Source organism: Hoplias malabaricus, chromosome 3 (assembly GCF_029633855.1).
Source record: "Hoplias malabaricus isolate fHopMal1 chromosome 3, fHopMal1.hap1, whole genome shotgun sequence".
In the NCBI taxonomy this organism is placed as follows: domain Eukaryota; kingdom Metazoa; phylum Chordata; class Actinopteri; order Characiformes; family Erythrinidae; genus Hoplias; species Hoplias malabaricus.
Genome location: NC_089802.1, coordinates 48822943 through 48838072, shown reverse-complemented (window position 1 = coordinate 48838072; position 15130 = coordinate 48822943). Strand labels below are relative to the sequence as shown.

The window sequence follows — 15130 nt, the reverse complement described above, 5'->3', positions numbered from 1 at the left end:
GATTTTCAAGAAATATAACCCATTAATCTATAATGCTTATATGATCATCTAAGTGTCTGCTACTGTGTTCCAGTGGGTTGTGCGTTTTTTTTCAAGTGTCCAAATTATAGCAGCAAATAGAGGCATCTTACTCTCCACACACAGTCTCTCAGTCTCTCTCTCTCTCTCTCTCTCTCTCTCTCTCTCTCTCTCTCTCTCTCTCTCTCTCACACACACACACACACACACACAGAGAGAGAGAGAGAGAGATAAACACCAGCTCCTTGACATCTGCACAATGAACGGCAATAATCTTACAGACCTTCATATAAAGAGACAAAGTGTAAATGAACGGGTTCTTAGAGCCGTGTGTAACAGTGAGTGCAGGTGTACGATGGCAGGAGTGGACAGGAGGCTGTGAATGGAGTTGTACAGAACTGCTGCAAGACAAAAGGGAGCCCATGTTAGCTTAAAGGGAATTCCAGTGATTTTTCAAAATTTCTGCGTAAATAAATGATTTATTAATAAACAAAGACAAACACTGTGGTTTGATTTCAATCTTTCTGTTTTAGAGAAATGTACCCAGTCACAGTTTCTACACGTTATGATCAGAAATAGGTGTCTGAAATGGTAAATTTGCCCCATGAGAAGTTATTGTCTGAAATTGTGACATATGCATATGTCAGGGACATAATTTTTATGATTGTTTTTCAAAAAGATTTGTGAATGACTGTTGAGTGACTGTCAGCAGTTAAACTGTGCAAAATGTCAGAAAATAATGGTGGAATTCCTGCTCAGTTCAGCTCATAATGTGCCAAAATAGACTGGAGAGTAAACATGACACACACACACACACACACACAGGATCTGTAGAGTGATAGGTTAACACAATGATGTACACTATGTTTTTGTGGAATGGCCCAATCAGTCATTTGCTCCAACAACTCTCCTTCTCACTCTTAAACAGCTATTTTGCTGACATCTAGTGGCCTGGATGTATCGGAGGTTCTGTGCTATACGTATTTTAAACATGGCTACACTCACTTGTGGCATCCGTTCTATGGGACATAAACTGTTTCATTCAGGGACTAGAAAGTAATATGTATCTTCATCTCATTACTAACAGTGTCCTTATCTGGTTTCACGCAGCCAGTCAGATTTAGTTCACGCACTGCAGAACTTATGACAGTTTGAATAGATACTAAACCTTGCTGACAGTTAGTCAGTAGAACCAGCTGGGTCATTACCAACATGTGTCTCTGTCTGTGGATGTGTTAAGCACTAACTAGTTGCACAGTGTTTCTACTGTAGACAGTTTTTCTTGTGTACATTCATCTGCTGGTAACAAAAATAACTTCTGTATGCAACAAGATGAGATATTTGGTTCTGATCTGGCCATTCTTTATTTACACCATGGGTCTGTCTGTGTAGCCAGAGACCTCTATACAGAGTCTAAATGTAACGTCCTATAAAAATATGTGCACTCCTAACCTCAGTCTAGATACCTCAAACACACAGGCTCTCGGTCTGAGATAAACTTAATTTCCTTCCTTTTCCATTTTATTTCCCTATTTCACTAGAAACAAAACTAGAAAACTAGCCATTTCTATTATCTACAATTTTAATTCAACCTCCAAAAGGCCAAACAAACACAAGAACAAAAAAAATCTAACTAAGTGGTCACTATGCCAGGGCTATAAGCAGTGTGTAAATTTGACACTTTTCTGCTGCAGTAAAAGCCTCTACATTTCTAGAACAGCTTTGCAATAGATGAACACTAGTGTCAGTATTTGTTTGCCTTCAGCCATGAGGGGACTAGTGAGGTCAGCATCTGATATTGAATGATTAGTTATGCATCAAACAAATCGACTACAAAACATCCCAAAAATATTGGATGGATCTTCATCTTGCTTGTGAATACAGTTCCAGTGTTTCACAGCACAATCCTGGGGATTTTTACCTCTCTGGACAACACTATTCAAGCTCCAATTTGAAGCAGCTGGATTTACTGGGGTCTTGTTGTGCTGTAGGAGACAGACAGGCAGCAGATGTGTGTGATGAGCTGTGAATACTCCATAGCTTTAGCATCACTCTGCAAGATAAGACTGATATGATGAGGTGAAACATCAACCCTTGATTTGTTCTGTTCTCTTTCTAGTCACATTATCTTCAGCATAGAGAGAGAGAGAGAGAGAGAGAGAGGAAGAGAGAGAGAGAGAAATAAAAACCCTGCACTGTTTCTTCTGATTCATGAAATGCATGATTGTTGCTCCTCTCATTTCAGGCCAAATTCCTCTTGCACTTTTGTCCAGGCGTGACCTTTATGGAGTTTTCTCGCGCTCTGTCGCTTTGGGAAAGGTCATTTTGCTTGTTTGTTTGAAATAAGATGTTTACTTTAGTGTGGCCTTTAAAGTCATTCCAGCAGTGGTAATCATGTTACTCTCACCTTTACTGTGCTCTGCTGCTCAGTCCACATTTCTCCCTCTACACTATATACACTGTAAAAAATGTGACCCATTAGTTACTTAAAGAAATTATGGCAGCAAAGTGACACATAATATTAATGAGTAGATTCTAATTTTCCAACTTTTAAGTAACATTCATTGAATAAATTAACTAAATTTAAGCAAGAAGATTATGTAAATGTTAATAAAATGCACAGTTAAAATGTGTTGGATTTAGTAATAACATGCCTAAATATGAATTAATATAGCTCAAAAATATTGAGTAAATATAACTTAATTTCACAAGGAAAGGACTATTTATCTGAGAAAACTTAATTAATATTTACTAAATATCTTGCAAGTATTGATTTACATTTACTAAATATCTGGCAAAAATTGAGTAGCCTGTACTAGGTTTCTGGAGAAAGCTTGTTTCTATTTACTGATTATAGTAACTTTACATCTATTCAATAATATCACGTGTCACTTTGTTGCCATAATTTTTTAATGTTAAATCTACTTAATTTGTCCTTTTTGTGCCATGTTCGAGTCAACAGGTCAATGTGCATAAAAATAATACCAGGTAAACATTTATTCAACTCTTGAAACATTTATTCATACAAAAATTGAAAATTGATACAACTACATCAGGGATCACAGGCAGAATATATTTTGGGGATGTGATGCAAGGTCAAAACTTGTTGGTGCACTTAAATCTCAACAATGTTTTGAGACTGCACTCATCTTATACCAGATCAATTTAATTAGGATTCAGCAGGCACCTGCAAATAGATGAATATTAGCTTTAAATTCATAAGCAAGTGTAATGTTTTAGTGTTGGTCTTTTCTATTCATCTATTTGCAGGTGCATCCTGAGTCCTAAATAGATTGACTGGGTATAATTGTTAACAAAATATGATCTCTTGTATTTCAAATTCATTATGTACATAAAATATAAACAGACATAACCTTGCTGTACAGTCAAATAATTTAAACCAGACTGTAGACAGTGAGCAAACACAGGTCATAAAATTGTATAGAAACGATTGGAATTGGAATTTTTCTTGCTTTTAATAAGTACTAATTATATTGTTTATAGTAGTGCCCTCAAGTCACGCTCGAATTTAGTTTTAGGATCAGATTCACAGCAAAAAAGTAAACTACGAGCCATATCGGCTACAGCCTGTTTTCGAACGCTACAAAAACCCGAAACACAAATTAGTGCAAATAAACAGTGAATATAACACATTTCTGACACAGAAATAACACAGCAGTAAAAGTGTCAGAGTGATCTGAATGATCTACTTTAACAGAAACCATCGGGTATATGGCGCGAAAAGAGAAAATGTGATTAGGAAATAGATTAAAAATAAAAACAAATAGGTGTTCCTACACAATATTATGAAAACATGCATTCTGATATATTGAGTATGGAATGCTAACATAATACGTAAAGTGTTAAATGTTTAGTAAACAGACGAATCTTTGCCTCTGATTCCGTGGTGTGCTCTAATTTGCTGAACTCTATTCAAACGCAGCTCTGTGTGTGAAGTGAGAGTGAGCTAGAGCTGCAGTGACCGTTTGAAAGTGTACTCTCACAGAGACTGAGCGTTGTGTCATGGCTTCATTATACCGTCAACAGACACATGAAACAACATGCAAACTACAGAAAGCACAAAATAAGCTTCTTAAAACCGTAATTCAGGATTGTAATCACAAAAACACTTTGTTTTTTAATCAAACGTTGTTCCTCACCCTCAGCTAATTCTCCAGTCTGTGCTCGAAACCGGTCTTTACGGAGCACCAGTGTTTGTAAATAAACCGCCTCAGTTACCTGCTCGGTCTCTCTCTCCCTGCTCATAGCAGAGGCGTCTGGTGTTGTTTTAGACAGAGAAAAGAACTCCAAACGTTGAAAACAACGAACAGAAATGAGGATTACTCTAGTCCTGCTCCATGGTTTTGCGGTTTCGGATCTCTTAAGGTGTAAATGCCTCCAAACTCCGGAGACGGCTAACTGCATTAGCGACAGTGCTACAAACTAAACACCTCGAGTTACAAATTAGTGTCTCTGGTAAATCAATCAGTGAATTAAAAACTTACACACGAGTTAAACTTCATCCACATACAAACAACTGTCGTTCCCCCCCAAACACACCGATCCACCTTAAAAATGCGGAGCTTAGAACTGCGTGTCCCCACATTTAAGAGCGCCTCAAACAAAATACACAAATTTAGATACAATTTTTTCTTTTGCTGTTAATAATTTAAAAGCTGTTCACTTTGGGACGTTCAGAACCCAACAATGCTGGTGTCCACGAGTTTCAAAATGCGTTGGGCGGAAGTGTATGATGATTAAAATTAAAGACCTCCCAATGAGTAAAATCTATTACATTTTCTGGATCTTTGTTGTTACTCATAAAATATGAATAAATTCTATTCAACATATCACAGCTAATTTTATTTAGCCAAAATTGTGTAAATTGCAATTAATACTTTGTTCAAATTTGTTGAATTTAGCTCAATTTTATTTCAAACTACATGAAGTCTTTTTATTAAGTTCAAGTTACTATTAGTTTTTAACTAAATATTAATTTACCCAGTCCCACTTTTTACAGTGTATCTTAACTATAAGTCCACGTGTTCATATACATCTGCTCATTGAATATTTCTTTTTAAATCCATCTATCAATTTCATGTATATATATATATATATATATATTTGTATCTAATGTCCCCAAATGCAAATATAGCAATACTGACATTCCATTGTTAATTGTTGATTTAAACAAAAGGGTTAAAATCTGAAAACTCTAAAATAAAAATTCTCATTAATATTTTAATGAGAGCCCAGAGCTCCTGAGTCCTGAAAGGTGTGGGTTCAAGCCCCGCTCCGCATGACTGTCTGTGAGGAATTGGGTGCGTTTGCCGTGTCTGCGTGGGTTTCCTCCAGATGCTCTGGTTTCCTCCCACAGTCCAAAAAACACGTTAGGTGGACTTGCGACTCAAATGTGTCCATAGTTGTGAATGTGTGTGTGTGTTGCCCTACGAAGGACTGGCACCCCCTCCAAGGTGTTTTCCTGCCTTGCACCCAGTCATTCTGGGTAGGCTCTGGACCCACCCTGACCTGAATAAGTAGTTACAGACAATGAATAAATCATTAATATTTTCCCATATGGTGTCTTGGTACATCTAAGCCAGCTCTCCTCTTAATTTGGCCTAGACCAATGGCCTACTCTGTCTGATATTCAACCATGTATAATTAGGAAGTGACAATGGAATCAACCAGTAAATGTTTTAATTTACAATGGCTGGGGTCAAGTTTATGAGAATAAAGACACCGTGTGTCATTGACGTGAAAAGAAAATACATCCCCTTATGGAGCTGTCTGTAAATGTTAGTGTGTATGAGAAAATGTGCCCTATGCAGTGTAGTTTCTAACCGAGTATGTGATTGAGCTACAAGCCAGTTCCATGAGTTCCTTTACATATAAAACAATATCTAAGATTCTGGAAGTGAAAGATACTGTCACGAGGGTGGGTGTAACAGTCGTCAAGTAGCAAGAAACAGGAACGGAGGTAATTGCAGGAAACTTTAATAAAACAAGGGAACTAGACAGAGGCTAGGGAAGTAGACAATGGGGCTAAACACTAGGGCTAGGACACTAAACAAGAGCTAAACAGAACAAAGGGGCAAACGCTAAACAAGGCTACACACTAAACAGAAGCAGAACACTAAACAGAGAGGCTAAACAATGATCAGAGAAACTAAACACTGTACAGAGTGGTTAAACACTAAACAGAAGATAAACACTAAACAAAGCAGGACTCAAAAACAAAGACAGAATTCCATACCACAATCTCAATACATAGAAACCTCTACCTACCTACATCTACAATGACCCACTAACAGGAACCACTGACATGGACTATAAAAAAACAACACAAACAAGAAACACCTGGGACAGATAACGAGGGGGCAGGAACACAAAGGAGGCACAAGAGGGTGGAGCCAAGGTGGAGACAAGGAAGACAGGAACAAAACAAAGAGCCATGTGCTTATACATACATGACACACAAAGGAAACAATGATACACAGACCACAGGAAAACACTAGACAGGGCTGTACATGACAGATACATCACGCACAGTAAATATAAAGGGTCATTTCAGACCATGTTTGAAAATAGAAAACAGCAGTAGCAGGGGCATTTACTGAAATATAAAGTGCAAGGTAATATTAAGGTAATAAATGTTAGTGTCTGTTGCAAACTTTTAACAAAACATGTATTGTCATTTAAATGTATAAGCTGATTCTAGAGCTCAAACAGGAAATTTAACATGAATTGCCTTTATCTTGACCATAATTTAATACTAAGAATGAATAATTAGCATTAGTGTGGAGATCTACAGGAGTTGGACAATGAAACTGAAACACCTGGTTTTAGACCACAATAATTTATTAGTATGGTGTAGGGCCACCTTTTGCAGCCAATACAGCGTCAATTCGTCTTGGGAATGACATATACAAGTCCTGCACAGTGGTCAGAGGGATTTTAAGCCATTCTTCTTGCAGGATAGTGGCCAGGGCACTACATGATGCTGGTGGAGGAAAACGTGTCCTGACTCGCTCCTCTAAAACACCCCAAAGTGACTCAATAATATTTAGATCTGGTGACTGTGCAGGCCATGGGAGATGATCAGGTTCACTTTCATGTTCATCAAACCAATCTTTCACCAGTCTTGCTGTGTGTATTGGTGCATTGTCGTCCTGATACACGGCCCCGCCTTCAGGACACAATGTTTGAACCATTGGATGCACGTGGTCTTACTGGTGCAATGTGCAATTAATGAAGTTTGGCCACCAGGCTGCTCCAATTTAGCCATGAAACCTCCCACACTAAAATGACAGGTGTTTCAGTTTCATTGTCTAACCCCTGTATCTATCTACCCATCTTTCTGTATTTTTCTCTCCTCCATTATTAGGTGTATTATTTTGGTTTTAGAGATTGTGTTTATGTGCTAACAGTGTGCTCTCTCTCTCTTTCTCTCTCTCTCTCTCTCTCTCTCTCTCTCTCTCTCTCTCTCTCTCTCTCTCTCTCTCTCTCTCTCTCTCTCTGTGTGAGTGTGTGTGTGTGTACAGGTGTGTGTGGTTTATGAGGCCCCTGTTAGAGCTCAGCATGTGAAGGTGTGTATGTGTGTGTGTGTGTTGGCACTGCGTTAGCACTTGTTTCCATTCCCCTCTGTGACACTACCTCAGATTGGCGGCCCTGCTCCTTTTAGCACTCTCGCTTCTCCTCTTCTCTCGTTCTTTTCTCTTTTTTCCACAGATATGATCAGAGTCTGAAAGCAGTGGAGCTCTCAGGAGTTGGGCTGTGGTGGAAAAATGTATATGGTTTTAGACTGCTAGCAGAAGCGTTTTAGATTTATAAGGTTACATTAAAGCTTTTAAATCCACAGAATATCATGGTGGAATTTCTACTAGTATCTGTATGATATCAGAGAGCAGTTTTGTGTGTTTTATTTACCTGTAGTCCATATGATTGTATACAAAATTATGTATACTTTGTCAAATTATGTTTTGTTGTTTTCCTTAATGAATATAAGTGCACAGTTCCTCTTCGTCATTCATAACCCAGCTCCATGCTAGTCAAAGCAGGCATCTGTTAGCAAACATAACAGAACTGGGCTGTTAGTGTTCTCCTCTAAATATGTTAAGCTGCCAGTGACTTTGAATTAGCAGCAGGCTTCACGTCTCAAAGGAAATTGGTACAATCGTCCACCTTCCTAACTTGGTAGCACTGTGTAATTTGGTAGGTCCTAGCTAAGGTGTGGACCTGACAGAGACTACATTTGTGAGAAAACTGAGTTTCATTTAAGGTTTTGTATATTCTTTTTCTGTATTTGGCGTCTGTGCTGCAGTGCACTCGTACTTCCTTTTTCTAAAATGACCATTACTCCTTTTGACCTACAGTCAGTTTGTGGGGGAAATGGAAAACATATGCAATCTTTACATGTACCAAAAAACTTTACAAATGGCAAACATTCTATAACTACACACACCGGGCCCATGCAGCATGTAAATGTGTGTTTGCCTCTGTATGAAAGATGTGTTACAGTGTGATCAGATAAGACAGGTTTGCTGTTTCAGGAGGAAAAAACTGCATTTCTCACACTTTCACACTGAAATATTGACAACTGATTTTAAAAGTAGTCTGACCCTGAGCAAAAATTACTTTCTGTTTAATGATTCCTTTCTCTGATGCAGAATGTGAACCTTAGTACAAGCAAGTCTACCACCAGACATCATTAAAAAACCTGTATATACAGTTTTATAATTGGGAATATCACTTTGTTCAATCCGTAGTCACATTTTCAAAATTCTAAACACAAGTAGCACATCTATCAGTTGTGAAGGATACCACAAACACAATTCATGCTGTTTTCACAAAATACTGTATGCAGTCAATTAACGTGTTTCTAAAATGTTGCATTTTTCAGTATGCACACGCTTTCCTGATACCAAAACCTTCCTTGACTCATTTACAAATGTTTGCACAGAGCATGTCAGAAATGAAAATTTAATGTTCAAAACTTTAAATTTAGTGTAAAATATCTACATCTGGAACATCAGCAGCTGAAAAGCTATATTCAAACAAATGATAAAAATATTTGAATGAATAGATCGGTCACACACTAAAAAAATATCTGATGTAGGTAGATGAACAACTGGATTGAGTGGTCAGTGTGAATACACGACATCCTACAGAAGGAGAGAGAGAGAGAGAGAGAGAGAGAGAGAGAGAAAGAGAGACAGAGAGAGAAAGAGAAAGAAAGAAAGAAAGAAAGAAAGAAAGAAAGAAAGAAAGAAAGAAAGAAAGAAAGAAAGAAAATTATGTCTGGACAAATGAGAGATTAAAACAGGATTGCATTTTTGTGTTTTTTTCACACCTTATGTAACTGATTGATTGATTGATTGATTGATATTCATACTATATAATAATAATAATAATAATAATAATTATTATTATTATTATTATTATTATTATTATTATTATTATTATTGTTATTGTTGTTGTATTATTATTATTATTATTATTATTATTATTATTATTATTATTATGTTTATGTTTATTTTAACTTTATTTTTGTATTTCATTTTTACACATTTGGGACCAAAGGCCATACTTATCTGATATTTTGTTGATCACTGACAGTAAAAGTGTTTACATATTACAGTAGAGTCATGATATTGCTGCCAGTGGTCCACTAAATAATCAGATGACTATGGCCTTTTTAGTCCTATTTTGTCAGTTAAGTTAGATAGATAGACAGATAGTACACATTTGACACTAAAGCAAAAATGCCAGGAAAAGACAATGAATTGTAAATACAGATGATGTCATAACATCTATTGTTTGCTGGTAGAACTGAGACATGGAAAGTAAACCTTTCTTTAATGCCATCAACTATTAGTATTTTGACAGTCATTGTGCTATGATTGACTATATGTTTCTCTTGAATAGAAAACATGCTACTGTTTTGAAAGAATGACTCAGTTTTGAGGGGGGTTGCTGTGTTTTGATTGTTAGTATATGCAGAGAAAGTTTTGTTTGAATTTTGAAACTAAGAGTTGGTGTTTAATGAACAAAATGTGGTACTGAGCAGAAAATGTACTATTTGGCTACTTGTGTGTTGTAGTTATGTTGCTGTGTTAAGAGTTTAGAAAAAGGTATCTGCAAACACTTGTTAGCAAAAAAAACTGTAATAACATTTATGTTTCTATAATATATTTATATATATATTTTCTACACATATGAACACAAACAGGGCAGGCACAGAAGCAGTAGTTCTGTAGCTTTCATAAAGCAACATCAGTTTTCAAAATATTTTTACTGCCAAACTATAACATAATTTCTGAATCTATAATATGGACTGTTTAAATCACAATTCACATTTGACTGAATGACCTGTATTTCTGTCAAGGAAATTATATATATATATATATATATATATATATATATATATATATATATATATATATATATATATATATATATATACTTTAAAAGAAAATCTTCATATAACAGGTCCTGGTATTTCATTCATTCATTCATCCATTTGTCTAGTTTATTTAGATTATTTTGGAGGATTAAATCTACAGACATAGGCTGTACAATTTCCTTTTGGATAAATTATTTTCTTATCAAATCTGCCATAATGCTTTAAATTTAGCTTTGTTTCTTGCAAACCTAAGCAGAGCTTCCAACAACTACCATGTTAATCTAAAATAGTGTCTCTTATTGATGTTTCACCTGTTCTTTTTTGGTCTTTCATGAATCCAATACAAATGAACAATGGAATATAAAGGGATTACAAGGAGATCTGTATTACTTATATTAAAAATGTTCAGTAAGAGCATTATAATATTTGTCCAGATAGTGAAGACACAGGGGCTGCAGATTAAAGTTGAAGTTGAGTGGGGAATTGAGGCCAGTAATCTAGCTGTTTTCTGTTTCTAATCTAGAGTGGAGGATGTCATTTGCAGTGGCTGTTATTTGGAAAAAAATAAGTTTTGGTTTTGGGGTTGTAGATGTTGTGAAAGCTCTTGATCCAAATCACATGCCAAAGGTAGCACAACAAGAGCCCAGTACTTTCATAGAGTACTCCACTGGGGCAGAGACCATGGGACCGAACACATGTTTTTTTGTGTGTGTGTGTGTGTGTGTGTGTGTGTTAGAGAGAGAGAGAGAGAGAGAGAGAGAGAGTGAGAGAGAGCGAGAGAGAGAGAGAGAGAGTGAGAGAGAGCGAGAGAGAGAGAGACAGACAGACAGACAGACACAGAGAAAGTAACTGTAGAGGACTGGAAAAAGCTAGAAAATTAATGAGAAGAGATATGTGCATGTCATTTTGGACCATTTCAAAAGTTCAGCCTTGAATATGGATTTTGTAATAATGCAAAAACAAAACATGACAGTAAGTAGTCTCCCAAATGGTACAGCTGTGTAAGCATAGGCCCCATCATCAGGAGATGCCTCAGCTGGAGCCCAAAAAAAAAAACACAGAATAACATGGCTCCACTCCATCCCCTCAACCTACATACACAGTGTTGGCCAGCATGGGCATGGGCTGATATAACAGATATGGTCAGTTGGCATTCTTCTCCAGCTCACTGAACTGTCATGTTTTAACAGCAGTTTGAAAAGAAGGAGTGGCTGGCTTGACATGTCTTGCCTTCACCCTTTCATGTTGGTGGCATTATATGTGACTGGAGGAGTCATAGCTAGCTGTGGGTTGAATAATTGAGTAGAAAAATTTACTACAATATTTGTAAGTAGAATTTGGAGATATGGAAAAATATAAATACAAGGGTTACATAAATATCACATAGAGCTCAAGGTGCTGCTGAAATGTTCCCGTCTTGGTAGATGCTTCCACCTTCACTACCCATAATCCTCTTCTTTCCCTGAGGGGTTAAGCTTCCACCAATTCCATGCTGCTGCATGCAAAGCCAGCGTCAGCAGGAGATGAGCTCCAGTATAAAGCCATACTTCTCACACTGCAGTGACCACACAGAGAAAAGAAAAGAAAAGATAAGAAAAGAAAAGAAAAGAAAAGAAAAAAAAGGAAAGAAAGAGCCACCGAATGCCTGGCTACATGCACATCTGCATCCTCTCTGAGAAGGATGGGTTTGAACTGGGCCCCATAGAGGTCATCCAGTTGAGATTAATATTATAGAAGCAGCTGAAGTGACACGAGAAAGAGAGTGTGAGAGGTGTAAAAGGTCTGGATGTAGATCTAATACTCTGGGCTTTGTTGGTGATGATAATTTAATCTGCTTCTGAACTGCACTCAGCCCCCATACACACACCTATCTTTAGCCTTCCTTTTACAACACTTCCTGTCTTTTTCCTTCACTTTTTGCAACACCAAGTATTAAAATGGCTGCTCACCCTCCTCCACTTCTTGCTCACGTTCTCAGTATGTTCCTTTCTTGACACTTTTCACTTATGTGGGCTCTCTCTCAGTGTTCCAGTGTGAGGCCCCTTTCACATTTATAAATTTAACTGAAATTCCACTTTCACGTAGAACAGAAAAAATGAAAAAAAAAAAAAAAACAACCAAAAAAAAAAACCATACAATACAAGAGTATGTATTTTGGGCTTTCCTGTTTTTGAAATGCCAGAAACACACATATTAGACCTGTCAAAGAATAAAAAATATCAGATTACACTGTGAATTTCTTTGCTCACAGACAAAAAAAGCCAAAATATTTTTAAATTCCCTTTAAAAATTACAGCATAGTGTTTTGGCTGCATATCATCATCACAATATGATTACTGTCAATACCTCAATAACAAAAGTATCATCAACAGATTGTCACCAACAACAGTGGGGGCAACAGTGGCTGCATGTTAAACTAATGATTTTAAGTATCATGTAGAGTCAAAATTATATTGTCGGCATGTGGATCTGAAACATGCTAACATGCTTGTGAACAGGACTTTAGCTTACAATGATAGCTACTCAAGATTTAAGTACATTTAAGTACATTTAACAATCCCTTCCTAACCAGAAATCTAAAATCTAGAGATTTTACTCTTATACACCACAGTTCACAATTCACATTCTATAGCATTTCATCTTACCTTATCTCTTTCCTTTTCCTCTCTTCTCCCTACGTTGGCCCTCCACAAAGTCCTGTTCAGAATACAGGCATTGACTCTGCATATTGATGTGAGACCTCTTTAGGGCTGCCAGAAAATGAAGCTTCATACATGTACTCTCTCTTTCTCTCTCTCTCTCTCTCTCTCTCTCTCTCTCTCTCTCTCTCTCTCTCTCACACACACACACACACAAATTGTACATTCTATTTGCAAATTCACCACACATTATTAGTCTTTATGTGTATGTGTATTCTTGGTGTCTTCTAATCTGTACTTAAATAAGTTAAAAAAAAAGAAGACTAGAGTTGGCCTGCAAGGACTTGTAGTTCTTTTTAGTTAATTAGCCTATATTTGAGGCCTAATGGCTGAAAATATTGGACCTTGGTAGCACTGAAACTAGTGCTTGTGTTGTTATCATTATTCCAATGCTGCTGGCCACAGTCTTCAGAGCAGTGTTTGGCCTAGTTAGTAGTTAGTCCTCACTGCAGGGCATTACTGCTTCGTACAGTTTTACACAAGGGAAAGAGAGAGAGAAAGAGAGAGAGAGAGAGAGAGAGAGAGGAGACTGCATTTGGCCATCTAAACAAACAGTTCTCATTATACATAAGACAAAATCCACCACAGCCTCTATTAAAATGTCTTTTTAACTCCACTGCATTTTCTACAAATTTTGAGAGCATTTTTTCCATTAATTTGAGTAGACTGTTTTCAAATGATTATCACCATTAATTTATAGAATTTGTTGTCAAATTACACAGACACTTTATATTGCAGCCAGCGCTTTATAGTGTACTTACCCAACATTTACAGTGTATCTTCCCTGTGTACTTTCCCACATTTTAAAGGGTACTTACCCAGTACTTACAGTGAATCATCCCATAATTTATAGAGTAACATTCCTGAATGAATCTGTACAAATACTTATCGGTTCCTGGTACTTAATGGAATAGCAAAAGAAAACGAGGACACCAGGGCAGTTGTCCTTGCCAAGTAACAAACCCTTTCACTCCACACTCCCTGCCACATCAAACAAGGGTGTATCTATATTGTTCTAAACATACTACATTTATTAAACCTCAGAACAATTACTCCACATTGAGAATTGGCTCAGTTCTTTTGAAACTTCTTCCCCAAAGGTCTGTAGGTCCAGTACTGCAGCAGCTCATAACAGAGAGGTGGAGTAGTGTAAGTACACAGAAACAACAAGGAGTGGGCTGGATAATGTAGTGGACCACTGTTATCCTGTTCTTACTCTGTAAATACACTGAAACAACGATGAATGGGATGGATTATGTAGTGGTCCAACCTTCCAACTTCTTATACAATAAATACACAAAACAACAGGGAGTGAGTTTTACTTCTGTGTTGTGTTGTTCAAGGTTTGCTCAGCCATTGGATTGAAGACAACCACACATCAGAGTAGTGTAAAGGAGCATTTACTTTTCCTTGCCTGCACAAAGTACATGAAAGACAGTTAAACAGGCCTCATCTCCCTCTGTCGTGCCTTCTCTCAAAATGTCTCTGACTGTTCTCAGTGGATTACTCTGGTAATTATTAACCATTAATAGTTTTAAAATAAAAATCCTTAATAGCACAGTGTAACCACATCTCACTGCCACATTTACATAGGAAGTCTGTACTCACAGCGTAGGTAGAGGAGAACATCACTTGTTGTTTCTGTATATTTAATGAATACAAATATTTTTATAAAACCTGCCTCATTATTATGTGATTTAAAATACAATTGTGTAACTTAATACAAAGTCCCACTCCGTGAGGAGTTTGGTGTGTTCTCCCCGTGTCCACGTGGGTTTCCTCCGGGTGCTCCTGTTTCCTCCCACGGTCCAAAAACACACGTTGGTAGGTGGATTGGCTACTTGAAAATGTCCGTAGGTGTGAGTGTGTGAATAAATGTGTGAGTGCGTATTGCCCTGTGAAGGACTGGCGCCCCCTCCAGGGTGTGTTCCTGCCTTGCGCCCAGTGATTCTGGGTAGGCTCTGGACCCACCGTGACCCTGAACTGGACAAGCGGTTACAGTCAGTGA

The 15130-nt window shown here is 37.3% G+C and overlaps 1 protein-coding gene across 1 annotated transcript in view; it reads left to right on the top strand.

Annotated features, from left to right (window-relative positions):
* The window catches only part of lhfpl4a (LHFPL tetraspan subfamily member 4a), a 41668-nt gene that overhangs the window by 1223 nt on the left and 25315 nt on the right, over nucleotides 1–15130 (top strand). The window lies entirely within an intron of this gene.